Source organism: Cornus florida, unplaced genomic scaffold (genome assembly GCF_030987335.1).
Source record: "Cornus florida cultivar Cherokee Brave unplaced genomic scaffold, ASM3098733v1 CherokeeBrave_3.0.0_Hap2_Chr01, whole genome shotgun sequence".
Taxonomy (NCBI): domain Eukaryota; kingdom Viridiplantae; phylum Streptophyta; class Magnoliopsida; order Cornales; family Cornaceae; genus Cornus; species Cornus florida.
Window position 1 is genome coordinate 26,794,439 of NW_026775571.1, and position 15,102 is coordinate 26,809,540.

The 15,102-nt window shown below is 38.5% G+C and overlaps 1 pseudogene; it reads right to left on the reverse strand.

Annotated features, from left to right (window-relative positions):
• LOC132270171 (DNA mismatch repair protein MSH5-like) overlaps positions 1-15,102 on the reverse strand; it is a 61,778-nt pseudogene that overhangs the window by 23,478 nt on the left and 23,198 nt on the right.

The window sequence follows — 15,102 nt, forward strand, 5'->3', positions numbered from 1 at the left end:
TAGGAAGAAATGATGTTTATATTTGTTTTAGTTTTATCTTATACTTTTCCTTAGTTGACTTTTGCATCTTTATGTTAATATGTTCGATTATTCACTGTGTTGAACTCAAGTACTTGATTTACTTGGTTTTTGCATCTTTATGTTGAATATTTAACTTAAGTAATTCATTTAGTTGACTTTTACATCTTTATATATACTATTGCATCTTTAATACTTTATTGGGTGGGTTTTTTTTTTTTTTTTTTTTTTTTTTTTTTTTTTTTTTTTTTTTTCCAATGTGCGCCTTGCTTCAGTCCGGCGCGCGCCTCGCCTTGCGCCTCAGGCTCCAGGAGGCATTTGCGCTTTTATGCGCCTTGAGCCTTTAACAACTATGGTCTGGCCCGAAAAATGAAAAAATGCTAAAATGATTACCCTTACATTTCAAAGAGTCCTGAACTCAATGAAATGCTCCAAACAACTCTCGGACACAATCGGCACACTCCGCAGTGTCCGGCACGCAAAACGATAAAAAAACGAAAATGCCCTTACCACAACAAAAATTCCAGAAAAATAGAAAATGATGAAAAATGGAAATATTACATTTGTGGTTATTGGAGTCCGCCCGGTAGTCGTTGCAAGGATTTTACCCACAAAAAAAAAAAAAAGGTTGCAGAGATATTTGGTCTTTGCTTAATTATGGCGTGAATGAGGAAGGAGGAGGAGGGTAGGGTTGGTTTTCCACGTCACGTCAGTAGTTAAAGACTAAAAATAAGTCATTTTATAGTAAGGGTGAAAGGGCATTGTGGTCTTTTAACTTCATAAAGGGTTGTATGGCCATTTAAAAAAATTTGGGTTGTCACGTGACCGTCATGTGCTTCTTCACGGTCAAATTCAACCGGCTAATCACCAGACTGGGGTTAATTGCAACAAACATGTTAGTTCAGGGGGGTTATTTGCCAAATTATTAGATTAGGGGGATTTTCTGCTAAATGACCAATAGTTGAAAGGGTTTTTGCACTTTATCCTATTATATATATATATATATATTATAGAGAACATAGCGGTATACAGAGGTGCCAAATTATTAGATTAGGGGGATTTTCTGCTAAATGACCAATAGTTGAAAGGGTTTTTTTGCACTTTATCCTATTATATATATATATATATATATATTATAGAGAACACATCGGTATACAGAGGAGCAGAGGAACACGGCTAAAGTCAGCGACGGCAGAGGGGCAGTGGTAGAACACAGCTGAACGCAGCGGAACACGGCTAAAGTTGTAACGACCCGCTCCACCACATGGTATGATATTGTCCGCTTTGGGTCTCAGCCCGCACGGTTTTGCTCTTGGGTTTTACCCCAAAAGGCCTCATACCAATTGGAGGTGACACACTTACATATAAGCACTTCACCTTTCCTCCACCCAGGCGATGTGGGACTGTGCACCGCACCCGTAGCTCGCCAGTGTGGTAGCCTGACAGTGTCTCTCGCACCCGCCCACGGCACACCCGCCCACAGGGTCATCACAATCCACCCCCCCTTGGAGGCCCGACGTCCCCGTTGGCACACTTCCGGCTGGGTTAGGCTCTGATACCATTTGTAACGACCCACTCCACCATATGGTATGATATTGTCCGCTTTGGGCTTGAGCCCTCACGGTTTTACTCTTGAGCTTCACCCCAAAAGGCCTCAAAACAGAACTTAAAAACCAATTCTGCAACTACATTCATCCTCCCTGAACAATACTAAGTGTAGAAGTAATAACTTTCCACAATTCAGTTTTCTACTCTATCTTGCACTTGCATTTACTGTGTGAACGTAAACTATCAAGCTTCGTAATCTATGCCATTCAATCGATTTCCACAATAGATATTGTCTCTCTATATACTAATTTAGCATACGATTCTGGCGCCTATATTCCTTCCTCCCCAAATACCTTCCAAATCAGTGTCTTACCATTTTCGGATAAAACTCAACGATTTACCATTAGGACGCACTAACGGACTGAATATAGAATACAATGAATCCTAACCTTAAGCTCTAATTAAAAGAGTACACAACGCGGAAGTCACACAACGAAAGACACCCTAGGGACACTTGAACCTGGAGTGCTCTGATACAAACTGTAATACCCCCTAATTTCGAAACACGGGTTGATCAAGTCCGCGCACAAAATTAAGGGATATCAAAACAATTAAAGTATTTAATCAAGCACAGAATACAAAGTGAAATAAAAGAATAAATAATACGCTGAAGAAAAACTAATAAATAATAATTTCCATTAATTAATAACTCTCCAACAATTACAACTCGGGAATCCCATAACCCAATGACCCCTTAAAACATTATCTATAATCCAATACTACTTAAAAGTACACAAAATGAATAGATGAATAACAGTCTCACAGCTGCGGATCCTTAACCTCGAGACTGGAACTTCTAATAACCTGAAAAATAAATCATGGGTTAAACCCTACGAGCAAGTTCTCTCTACCAGACCTCTGAAAACCAATAAGTAGATCATCTCTGATCAAAATCCAACCTAATAAAGAATTTAACTTTAATATAGCATGATGTACATATATATAAATAATTATATATACTACATTAATCACATCCACTAATAGATTTATTAAATTTTCAAACCTATTAAATAATAATTAAAATAATAATCATACCTAGACCAATCCACCATTTCTTTTAAAAAAAAAATAAACTCCTTTAACCTGAATTCCATCCTAATCAGTTGTTTAATCACTTAAACAATAAATTATAATAAAAGAAATACTCTATTTAATCCCAACCCGATAATGATTTTAATTGTTTAAATCACATATCCAAAATCCAAGCTTTGACAAATCATCTATGTCTTCCCCAATATTATTTTATTAATATTAAATAATACACTAACCAGTAAGTACTAAACTATTCTCATTTAAGAATATCTAACCCTAATCCAATCCATACATACAACAACCATAGATGATATTTTAATCATCTAACACATAACAACGTAATTATGCTTTGGCAAATCAATCATGCCATTATAAATATTTTTATTTATATATTGGCAATTCAACCATGCCTCCATAAGTATATTTATTTATACATTGGCAATTCAACCATGCCTCCGTGTATGTATATTTATACATTGGCAATTCAACCATGCCTCCACAGGTATATTTATTCATACATTTAATTAGCAATTCATCAATACTTTCCATATATGTATTCTATTCATACAAATATTTAGGTAATATATTTAATCATTTGACAATTCATCCATGCCCACACTTTAACCATGAATTAACTTTAAAATTAACAATACGCTAAATCATACATAGCCATCACATGCATATTATACGCATATCATTAATTTAACAACCAGCCTATCAAGATATGCCAAATAAGAATGATAATATTAATCATCTTAAATGATTTATATATATATATACCTACACATATATTATTTAATATATATATGTGTTTAACACATTCCTTAATAATCCTTGATTATTTAAAATCAATATACATACACACACACACACACACACACACACATATATATATATATATATATTCATCATTCCATACAACTCATAGACAAATTAAACTATATATACACATATATAAATAATTATATATATATATATATATATACACACTTCCTTCCATAACAAATTATTAATTTATTATATTTACACAAATTAGTGCAACTAAATATGTCAGAAATAGTTTCCTCTAAATACTCCATATTGGTTTAAATAGTTTTCCGACACTATCTCACTAAAACATAAATATCTCCTAGTAGGATGGGAATCTGATAATGAAATTGGTACCATTGGAAAGAAGACGAAAAATCCTTGAATTTGAGCTCAAGAATGACCCAATTTCGATTTAAAATGACTAAGTTATGACCGTTTTAATTTCTAGTGTCGAATTAGGCCAACATAGTTTCCCACGCGCGCCCACGTGCTTACCATGCACTTGCATGCGCTGGATCCAAGCCTTTGTGTGTGTTGGTATTGGCTGAGCTCATGCGCTACGGTGAGCTCGCCCACACTGAATCAATCCACTGATCTGATTCCCCATTAATGGTGGAGATCCACGTGTATAATAAATCTCGTAGACAAACCGGATTAATCTACCTTTGATCATGGCACATCCATGTCTCACATCCACGGCACACTATACTTCCATGTACCGCGCCGTACTGAATCGCCAGCCCTTTTTTCACACGCCGATGAACAGAATCCTTCCCCCATTTTAATAATTTATTTAATTACCCAAAAATTATTAGATTAATTCTAAAAATATTTCAGAAATTATAAAACAATTCCAGAAAAATCCAGAAAAATCCCAGAAAATACAGAAAAATCCTATAAATTCTATAAACCCTTAAATAACCCTCTTGGGTCAAAAATCAAGCACAACAATTGATTTAACAATAAATACAACATATACATCTATCAATTTAAAAAAAAAAAAAACAAAATTAAAATATAATAATTCATGCTTTTAATTTATCAGATATAGCCATGATTTAATTAATAAAATTAATTAAAGCCTTAATGCTCAAGGTGAAATCTTTATGAGTTCTAAAAGGAAAGTTAGAGAAGAACTCGCCTGAAGGTTTCGAAACGAAACCGACGCTTTAAGCTTTAATTATCTCTTCTAATTCCGACATTCTCCTTTTCAGATCCGACCTCCTCCTTGTCAGTCCTTCTTCTTCCTCTCTCTCTGTCTGTTGTTTTTTATTTTTCTAACGTGTAAAACTTTTAACCCTAAACCCTTATGTGCATTTTTATACACCTTAAATTTCAAATCCTATTCCAACTAGTATTATGAGTTAAAATAATAACCTTTAAATAATTTATATCTATAAACATATATATATATATAAATATATATTCCTTCCATAATTAACCCATTAGTTAATTAAATCATATACACATATATATATCAATAAATATATATCTATATATATATATCTTTCCATAACAATTATTAATTAATTATATATATATATATATATATATATATATATATAATTGATACAAAAGTGATTATTTAAATAATTAAATAACCACGGACCTTCATTAATTAACCCAATAAGGTTTCATACAAGCCCAAGACCACATCTTTTGGTCCAACTTTCCTTAAGCCCAATCCAATTAATTTAAATAAATAAGATAATTAATTAAATACAGAAATTAAAATAACTAATTACATGAAGTACATAAACAAACAAGAATTTGCAACTAAGTCATACAATACCAATAAAATCAACACACTAATAATTCAATCAATAATCAACCACACAAACAATCAATTATCATACATAATCACGAAATATAACTTAATTAAAATAAGATAATTAATCTAGCACTCAATAAAATAAAATAAATCATTGAAAAATAAAATAAAATAATTAATCCTAATTAATAAATCCTTTAAAATTATCGGGGTATTACAAAAGTCAACAATATTGGCTGAGATCCGTTCGGTGATGGCGGAAGAATCTGGCTGAGATCGTGAACCCGAATTGGAACTGCGAATAGCGGCTAAGATTATGAACTTGAACTGGAACAGCGGCTGAGATCGCAAACCTGAACTGGAACAACGGCTGAGATCGCGAACCTGAAAGATATGGGTGTTGATGTAGGTAATAGGTTTTGTATAGATTGTTGTAGAGAGTGGCAGAGAGGAAGAACTTCTGATTCTGCAGATACGAGTCTTGTAGATTATGTAGTTTGCAGTTACAGAGAGCAGTGCCGACGATGAGGTTATGTGGTTGTTGTTCAGATTAGGTGAGTCTCAATTTCAACGAGAGAAGAAGAGAAAAAAAAAAGTAAAAAAATAAATATATAAATAAAGATAAAAAAAGATAATAATAATTTATGGTGCAGATTTGTGATAAAGATCAGAGACATGGCTCAGTACAGGCCATCAATCGATGGCTCTGATACCAAGTTGATTATAAGAGATAGAGAGACAGAGAGAGAGACACTCATATATAAAATGTAGAGATTCTGTATATTGAAGTGTGAATAAATCATGTAGAAGGAGAGGTATAAATAGGTGACAAATCACCAACGGCTATACAATAATCATGGCAACAATCTATACAACGGCTATAATATAATCTAACTATGGTAGCAATCTATACAACGGCTATAATCTAATTATGTTATCACATGCATCGAAATGGATCATTTTTGCCTCCAATAAAACACTCTTAGAAACAAAAATCAAGCAGTTTTGGAAAACCCAGTTGCACGGAATCCACCATCATTTGGAAACAAACATCAGATGAAGCATGTGGTACGCTTACTTCTCGATTCCATCAAACAAGTGGATATTTGATTTCATGTTTCTATATTTGATCTATTCTTTTATTACTCTACCTGGGCAATTGCATGTTACCTTTACTTATTTCTCTTTTCGGATTTTTCTTTTTCACTTTCTTTCTTCGCCCCACACCAGTGGACTACTATAAAGTCAACACATCACTAGTTAATCCTGGATGGTCTGATTCGTATAGATTCGACGCAAAACAGATGATCCTAGTCCTTTGTGTCTTCAGATTAATTTTTTACACTCAATGAGATGAAAAAATTCGAAAAAAAAAAAACAAAAATGAATATGATTGCTGTGATGTCTGTGTAAGTATATGTGTATTGTGTGATGTGTATTGAGTAAAAGAAAAAGAGAAAACAAATTAAAATTTTGGTGGGACCCACCACCACACCCAAAAAGGGTTTGAGACCACAATTGGTCTCCATTTTTCTTCTCTCCCGCTGGCCCTTCCTTCTGTCTCTGTTTCTTGATTTTTCTTTTTCTTTTTTAACTCAAACTTCATTCTTAGATTACTCCTCCACCTTGTCGGATTAAGGTGCCGTTTGAGGCAAAACGAAGCTCGTGTCAAGCTCTACACATCCATACAAGCAATTTTAGATTTTGTGCCCCTTTGGATTTCGAATCTTGAGACCCATTTTCTAGGTTTTGGTGCAATCTTGAGGTAGGGGCATCTTAATCCACTATCTTCTTGTTCCATTGTGAGTTATGCTCTTTTGTTGTGCTAGACATGCTAAATTTGAGAATTAATTTCTTCAATGAGGTGTAAGTGATGTTTAGAAAAAATTCATGTCTTAGGGTTATGACTTGTCTATGTGAAAAGCATGTATAGATGATGGCTTTGTGGTGTTTTTTGTGAATTATACCTCTTTTATGTGCTAACATGCTTTACTTGGGGATTAATTGTGTTAATGATTATTTTAATGTTGTCTAGAGAAATGTATGTTTATGCACATGTGATGTATTATGTGAAAAGCTTGCCTATGTGTTGAGTTTATGTCTACTATGTGTAAACTTGCTGAAAGTGATGTATGAGACCATGCTTAATTGTATTGTGCCAAAATTTCACATTGTCATGATATTGAGATTATATGTACATTCTTGGACATGTCATTGGGATGCATGAAATGGGAGAATTTGTCTTGAAATGAAAATGAGGAATTTTTGGGAGATGATAGTTTTTGTGAAATGGTTTTGATAAACCCGGTCGCTGCAGGGTTACCAACGGGCCAGAGGTTAATATAGCCTAGAGGGGACTAGGGAGTCGCCCTAGCGTGGTTGAGTTAGCTGGGCCCTATAATGACGCCGCGGGGTTACCAAGGGTCAGGGACACTAGCCAATCCTCCTCTCGTGTTGCGGCGGGGTTACCAAAGGACGGGCTGTATTAATGTTTGAAAGTGATGGTTTTGAGAATGAAAATGGGGAGTGTCATTGACATGCATTGCATTGCATTGCATTGTTTATAATTGGAATTGAATTGTATGTTGTATTTGATCCCCTACGTTGTATGATCCCTATCTCCCATTGGCCTATGCTTTGCTTGAATTCACAAGGACACAAGATTTGTGTCTTAAGTGTCACCTACTGAGCATATAGCTCACCCTACTATTTATACATTTTTTTCAGGTCTTGGAAAAGAACCGGTGGATGACAACCCACCTCAAGCTTGAGCGATACTAGAAGCTCACTTCTGTGTCTTTTGTATATCTCCCATTATTTTTGTAAAGCACTAAAAGTGTGAAGGTGTATATGTATATTTTGCAAAACTTTGTCATGTAATGTAATTAAGGCATTTGATGATATTTTGGATGTGAATTTGATAACATGTAAACCTTATTGATGAATGGGGAGAGTAATACTAGTTTGAAGTATTATTGAGGTCATTTGATTGTGTATTATCATCTACTATTGCCGCGAATTCGGAATTTGAGCCATGATAGGTTAAAAATGAATTTAAACAGGTTATGATAGGCCTATTTTTAGGGGAGGTCATGCCGAATTTTTTTTTGTTTAAAAAGTATTAGTTTTGGGATCGTTACAAATTTGGTATCAGAGCAAAGGTTCGAAAACCTTTAGGACGACGGGTAGAGGCTTACTTAGGGTCACATGGAATGTTGTTTGTGTTGCTTACTTGACTACTTGCTACGTGATATTTTACTTAAATGAGCATGCTTAACTGCCTATGTGCTTACTGCTTACTTGTTTATGTTAAAATGTTTCTTGCATAGTCTTGCATGCTAAGTGTTGTACGGTATCAATTCTTGTTGAGTCGTCCACAGTGGACCTTAGTGTCATATTTCTGAATCGTTTTCTCATTTTATAGAACGATGTCACGGCGTGAGGAACCTAGAGAAGTTGGCCCTAGGCCAACAAGGGGTGATGTTGGTGAGAGCTCCAGCTCCAATCTGGAGGAGCTAAATGATGAGAACATGCTTCTTAGGGACTTGATTCTCCCGAGAATTATCCCCACAAGGAGAGATAATGTTGAAGCACCTGTAGAAGTGGGTGAAGGTTCTATGGCACTGGAGTTTAATCGTTTGTTGTAAAATGTCGTGAGGGCAACGATTGCTGCTCAGTCGCAGTCGGCACCACAACCTACAGTTCAAGTTGAGGAGACGCCAGCTCAGTAGCGTCTCAAGATTATTAAGGGGTTTTCTCAGCTGATGCCAGTTATGTTTGAGGGTGGTGCGGATCCAATGATAGCAGACAACTACATGGATCAAGTCGAAACCCAACTAACCTCAATGGATGTGACAGAGGATCACTTGAAGATCATCCTAGTAACTTACAAGTTTGCTATGGATGCCAAGGTTTGGTGGAAGTCGATCACTAACCAGTACAAGATTGAAGAGATGAGTTGGGACAGGTTCAAGGAGCTGTTTTATGAGAAGTACTTCCCGCTTTCCAAAAGATGGGAGTTACAAGACCAGTTTCATAATCTTATTCAAGGGAGCATGTCAGTGGCGGAATACGAGAACAAGTTCACCTCACTCTCCCGTTTTGCTCCAGAAGTGGTGAGAGATGAAGCTAACAAGACTCGGAAGTTTGTCTCGGGTCTTAATGATCGAATGAGGCCGTTGATCACGGCACAGTTTATTAAGGTTTACTCTGAAGCAGTGGAAAGGGCTTTAATGCTGGAGGCTGACAATAAAGAGAAGGATGCAAGAAGAGAGCAATTGAAGCAAAAGAGGGGTGCAGGGCCATCCTCAGAGGGATCTTCTTGGAAAAGGAACAGGGACAGTCCATCTCAGTTTCAGGGGCAACAGTCTACAAGATCTGCTCCTACCACTCCTATGCCAGCTGGACCTGACAGGAGTGCAGTTGTTTGTTATCAGTGTCAGCAGCCCGGACATTACAAGTCCAGTTGTCCGATGAGATCGTCTTCAGTTTCGTCATCTCCGAAGGCTTGTTATGGGTGTGGCCAGCAGGGTCACTTGATTCGTGATTGTCCAGGCCAGGGAGCAGGCACAGGTAGTGGCAGGGGGTCACGACAGAGGCCGTCTCAGTCGGCTACAGTTCAGTCAGGTTTCAGACTGCCACCACCACAGCCTGCCATGTCTTCATAAGGTTCACGGTTAGTTAGGAGTGATACTCCTACTATGTCAGTGCAGCAGTCAAATGTTCAGGTTGGCAGTCCTCAGGCACAGGTACCACAGGGATGTGTTTTTGCACTGGCACAGACCGATGCATCTTCTGGACCGTCAGTTCTTCGAGGTATATTTCCAGTGTTTGGTTGTTGGGCCCGTGTTTTGTTTGACTCTGGTGCATCTCATTCTTTCATTTCATCATCATTTGCACTTGCATAGGGGTTAGAAGTTAGTTTCTTGGAACGGGCGTTGAGTGTTGATACGCCAGTTGGGGTTTCAGTGTCTTTGAGCCGAATTGTGCGGGAGTGTCCCATTGTGATAGTCGGGCGGACTTTCGTGTTTGACCTTATCCTCCTAGAGATGACTAGCTTTGATGTCATTCTCAGGATGGATTGGTTGGCTTCATTTCATGCCACGATCGACTATTACATAGGAAGGGTTACAGCTTGCACTTCCGAGGGAGACTGTTTCTTTTTCATGGGAGATCGGAGTGATTCCCACATTTCATCATTTTATGGAGTTCGTGGACGAAGTCATGGTGATTACTTCTTGGCTAGTCTTATAGCCGAAGAAGATGATGTTGGGAAAGAGGATTATCCTGCGGTTGTTTGTGATTTTTTGGACGTGTTTCCGGAGGATTTGACAGAGTTGCCTCCACACCGAGGAGTGGAGTTCTCTATTGATTTGATGCCAGGTACCGCGCCGATTTCTATGGCACCGTATCGTATGGCACCAGTTGAATTGGAAGAATTAAAGAGGCAACTTGATGATTTGAGGATGAAAGGTTTCATCCGACCGAGTGTGTCACCGTGGGGCGCACCGGTCTTGTTTGCTAAGAAGAAAGATGGTTCGTTGAGGTTGTGCATTGATTATCGGAAGTTGAATCATGCCACCATCAAGAACAAGTAGCCTTTGCCAAAGATAGATGATTTATTTGATCAGTTGAGGGGAGCCAGTTGTTTCTCGAAGATTGACTTGAGGTCTGGCTATTATCAGTAGCGGGTTAGGGATGAAGATATCCCGAAGACAGCATTCCGTACACGGTATGGACACTATGAGTTCCTTGTTATGCCTTTTGGCTTGACTAATGCGCCAGCGACATTCATGGACTTGATGAACCGCATCTTTCACGATTACTTGGACCAGTTTGTGGTAGTTTTCGTGGATGACATTCTTGTGTACTCACGGACTCGGGAAGATCACGAGGTCCATTTGAGTATTGTTTTACAGATTTTGTGGGAGCACCGATTGTATGCCAAATACAAGAAATGTGAGTTTTGGCTACAGGATGTGAAGTTTTTGAGGCATGTTGTTTCAGAAGGTGGAGTATCAGTTGATCCATCAAAGGTTGAAGCAGTTTTGACTTGGGAGCGACCTAAGAATGTGTTTGAGATCCGCAGTTTCCTTGGTTTAGCGGGTTACTATCAGAGATTTGTGAAGGATTTCTCCCGTTTGGCAGCTCCTATGACCCGTTTGACCCGGAAAGGGATCAAGTTTGTCTGGAATGAGGCCTGTGATTCATCTTTTCAGGAGTTGAAGACGAGATTGACTACAGCTCCAGTGTTGGTGATACCTGAGCGTGGCTTAGGTTATGTGATCTATTGTGATGCTTCACATGACGGGTTGGGATGTGTGTTGATGCAGGATGGTAGAGTAGTGGCTTATGGGTCTCGACAGTTGAAGACTTACGAGTACAACTATCCTACTCATGACTTGGAGTTAGCGGCAGTTGTATTTGCCTTGAAGTGTTGGAGACATTACTTGTATGGTGAGAGATTCGAGGTATTTTCAGATCACAAAAGTCTCAAGTACCTTTTCTCCCAAAAGGACTTGAACAACAGACAGAGGCGTGGATCGAATTCTTGGAGGACTACAATTTTGACTTGCAATATCATCCGGGCAAGGCGAATGTGGTAGCGGATGCCTTAAGCCGGAAATCTTATGGAACTTTGGCCAGTTTAGCTATTCGGAAGTGGAAGATGCTTGAAGATCTGGCAGAGATGGGATTACAGTGTTGTGATGATGATGCTTGCAGTGAGTCGGCATTCTTATTTAGTCTTGTGGCTCAGCCTACTCTTGTTGTACGAGTGATTGAGTCACAGAGACAGGACCCGGACTTAGATGCCATCCACGCTTTTATCTCTAGTGGTGAGACAGTGAAAGATTGGGCCTTGCATGCAGATGGGGGTCTACGGTTCAGGGGTTTGTTGGTGGTTCCCACAGTATGTCGTGAGGATGTCCTACGGGAGTTTCACACTTCCCGTTTTGCAGTTCATCCAGGTGGTACTAAAATGTATCACAATTTGAGACGTCAGTATTGGTGGAGCGGGATGAAGAATGATGTTGCATAGTTTGTGGCTAGATGCCTTACCTGTCAGCAGGTGAAGGCCGAGCATCAGAGGCCAGCAGGTTTGTTGCAACCATTACTTGTAGCACAATGGAAATGGGAGCATATTACTATGGATTTTGTGACAGGTTTTCCAAGGTCAAGGAGGGGCAATGAGGCCGTATGGGTCATCATTGACAGATTGACCAAGACGGCTAACTTTTTGCCTATTAAGGCAACAGATGATGCAGAAAAGCTTGGTGTTCTTTATGTGAAGGAAATTATAAGGTTACATGGAGTTCTTGTAGCCATTGTGTCAGATAGGGATGCCAAGTTCACTTCGAAGTTCTGGGAAGGACTTCAAGCAGCGTTTGGTTCAGCGTTGCATCTTAGCACGGCATTCCATCCACAGACAGACGGTCAGTCGGAGCGTATTATCCAGATTTTGGAAGATATGCTTCGGGCATGTGTACTTGATTTGGGAGGTAGTTGGGAGGATCACCTTCCACTTATTGAGTTTGCCTACAACAACAGTTATCAGACGAGTATCCAGATGGCTCCATTTGAGGCATTGTATAATAGACCTTGTAGGTCTCCTGTTTGTTGGACTGAGGTAGGCGAGACAGCCGCCTTAGGACCCGACATTGTACTCGAGACTACTGAGAAGATTAAGTTGATAAGACAGAGGTTACTTACAGCTCAGAGCCGACAGAAGAGTTATGCGAATAAGCGGAGACGGCCGTTATCCTTTGAGGTGGGAGACCATGTTTTTTTACGGGTTTCTCCACGGAAGGGATTTATGAGATTCGAGAAAAGTGGCAAGTTGTCGCCACGATTTATTGGACCGTTTGAGATTTTGGACCGAGTAGGAGAGGTTGCTTATAGGCTTGCTTTACCACCACAGATGGACAGAGTTCACAATGTCTTTCATGTATTGATGTTACGAAAGTACGAGCCGGATCCATCTCACATTTTGAGTTGGGTTGATGTGGATATTGATGAGGATGTTTCCTACGAGGAAGGACCAGTTCAGATTCTTGACACACAACAGAAGGTGTTGAGGAACAAGACGATACCAATGGTGAAAGTCCTTTGGAGACACCACGGAGTCGAGGAGGCTACTTGGGAGCTCGAACAGGAGGTTCGGTCCAAGTACCCAGCATTGTTTTCTTCCTCAGGTATGTCTTGATTTCGAGGACGAAATCTTTTTAAAGTTGGGGAAAATGTGATGTCTGTGTAAGTATATGTGTATTGTGTGATGTGTATTGAGTAAAAGAAAAAGAGAAAACAAATTAAAATTTTGGTGGGACCCACCACCACACCCAAAAAGGGTTTGAGACCACAATTGGTCTCCATTTTTCTTCTCTCCCGCTGGCCCTTCCTTCTATCTCTGTTTCTTGATTTTTCTTTTTCTTTTTGAACTCAAACTTCATTCTTAGATTACTCCTCCACCTTTTGTCGGATTGAGGTGCTGTTTGAGGCAAAACGAAGCTCGTGTCAAGCTCTGCACATCCATACAAGCAATTTTAGATTTTGTGCCCCTTTGGATTTCGAATCTTGAGACCCATTTTCTAGGTTTTGGTGCAATCTTGAGGTAGGGGCATCTTAATCCACTATCTTCTTGTTCCATTGTGAGTTATGCTCTTTTGTTGTGCTAGACATGCTAAATTTGAGAATTAATTGCTTCAATGAGGTGTAAGTGATGTTTAGAAAAAATTCATTTCTTAGGGTTATGACTTGTTTATGTGAAAAGCATGTATAAATGATGGCTTTGTGGTGTTTTTTGTGAATTATACCTCTTTTATGTGCTAACATGCTTTACTTGGGGATTAATTGTGTTAATGATTATTTTAATGTTGTCTAAAGAAATGTATGTTTATGCACATGTGATGTATTATGTGAAAAGCTTGCCTATGTGTTGAGTTTATGTCTACTATGTGTAAACTTGCTGAAAGTGATGTATGAGACCATGCTTAATTGTATTGTGCCAAAATTTCACATTGTCATGATATTGAGATTATATGTACATTCTTGGACATGTCATTGGGATGCATGAAATGGGAGAATTTGTCTTGAAATGAAAATGAGGAATTTTTGGGAGATGATAGTTTTTGTGAAATGGTTTTGATAAACCCGGTCGCTGCGGGGTTACCAACGGGCCGGAGGTTAATATAGCCTAGAGGGGACTAGGGAGTCGCCCTAGTGTGGTTGAGCTACCTGGGCCCCATAATGACGCCGCGGAGTTACCAAGGGTCAGGGACACTAGCCAATCCTCCTCTCGTGTCGCGGCGGGGTTACCAAAGGGCGGACTGTATTAACGTTTGAAAGTGATGGTTTTGAGAATGAAAATGGGGAGTGTCATTGACATGCATTGCATTTCATTGCATTACATTGCATTGTTTATAATTGGAATTGAATTGTATGTTGTATTTGATCCCATACGTTGTATGATCCCTATCTCCCATTGGCCTATGCTTTGCTTGAATTCACAAGGACACAAGATTTGTGTCTTAAGTGTCACCTACTGAGCATATAGCTCACCCTACTATTTATACATTTTTTTCAGGTCTTGGAAAAGAACCGATGGACGACAACCCACCTCAAGCTTGAGCGATACTAGAAGCTCACTTCTGTGTCTTTTGTATATCTCCCGTTATTTTTGCAAAGCACTAAAAGTGTGAAGGTGTATATGTATATTTTGCAAAACTTTTTCATGTAATGTAATTAAGGCATTTGATGATATTTTGGATGTGAATTTGATAACTTGTAAACCTTATTGATGAATGGGGAGAGTAATACTAGTTTGAAGTATTATTGAGGTCATTTGATTGTGTATTATCATCTACTAT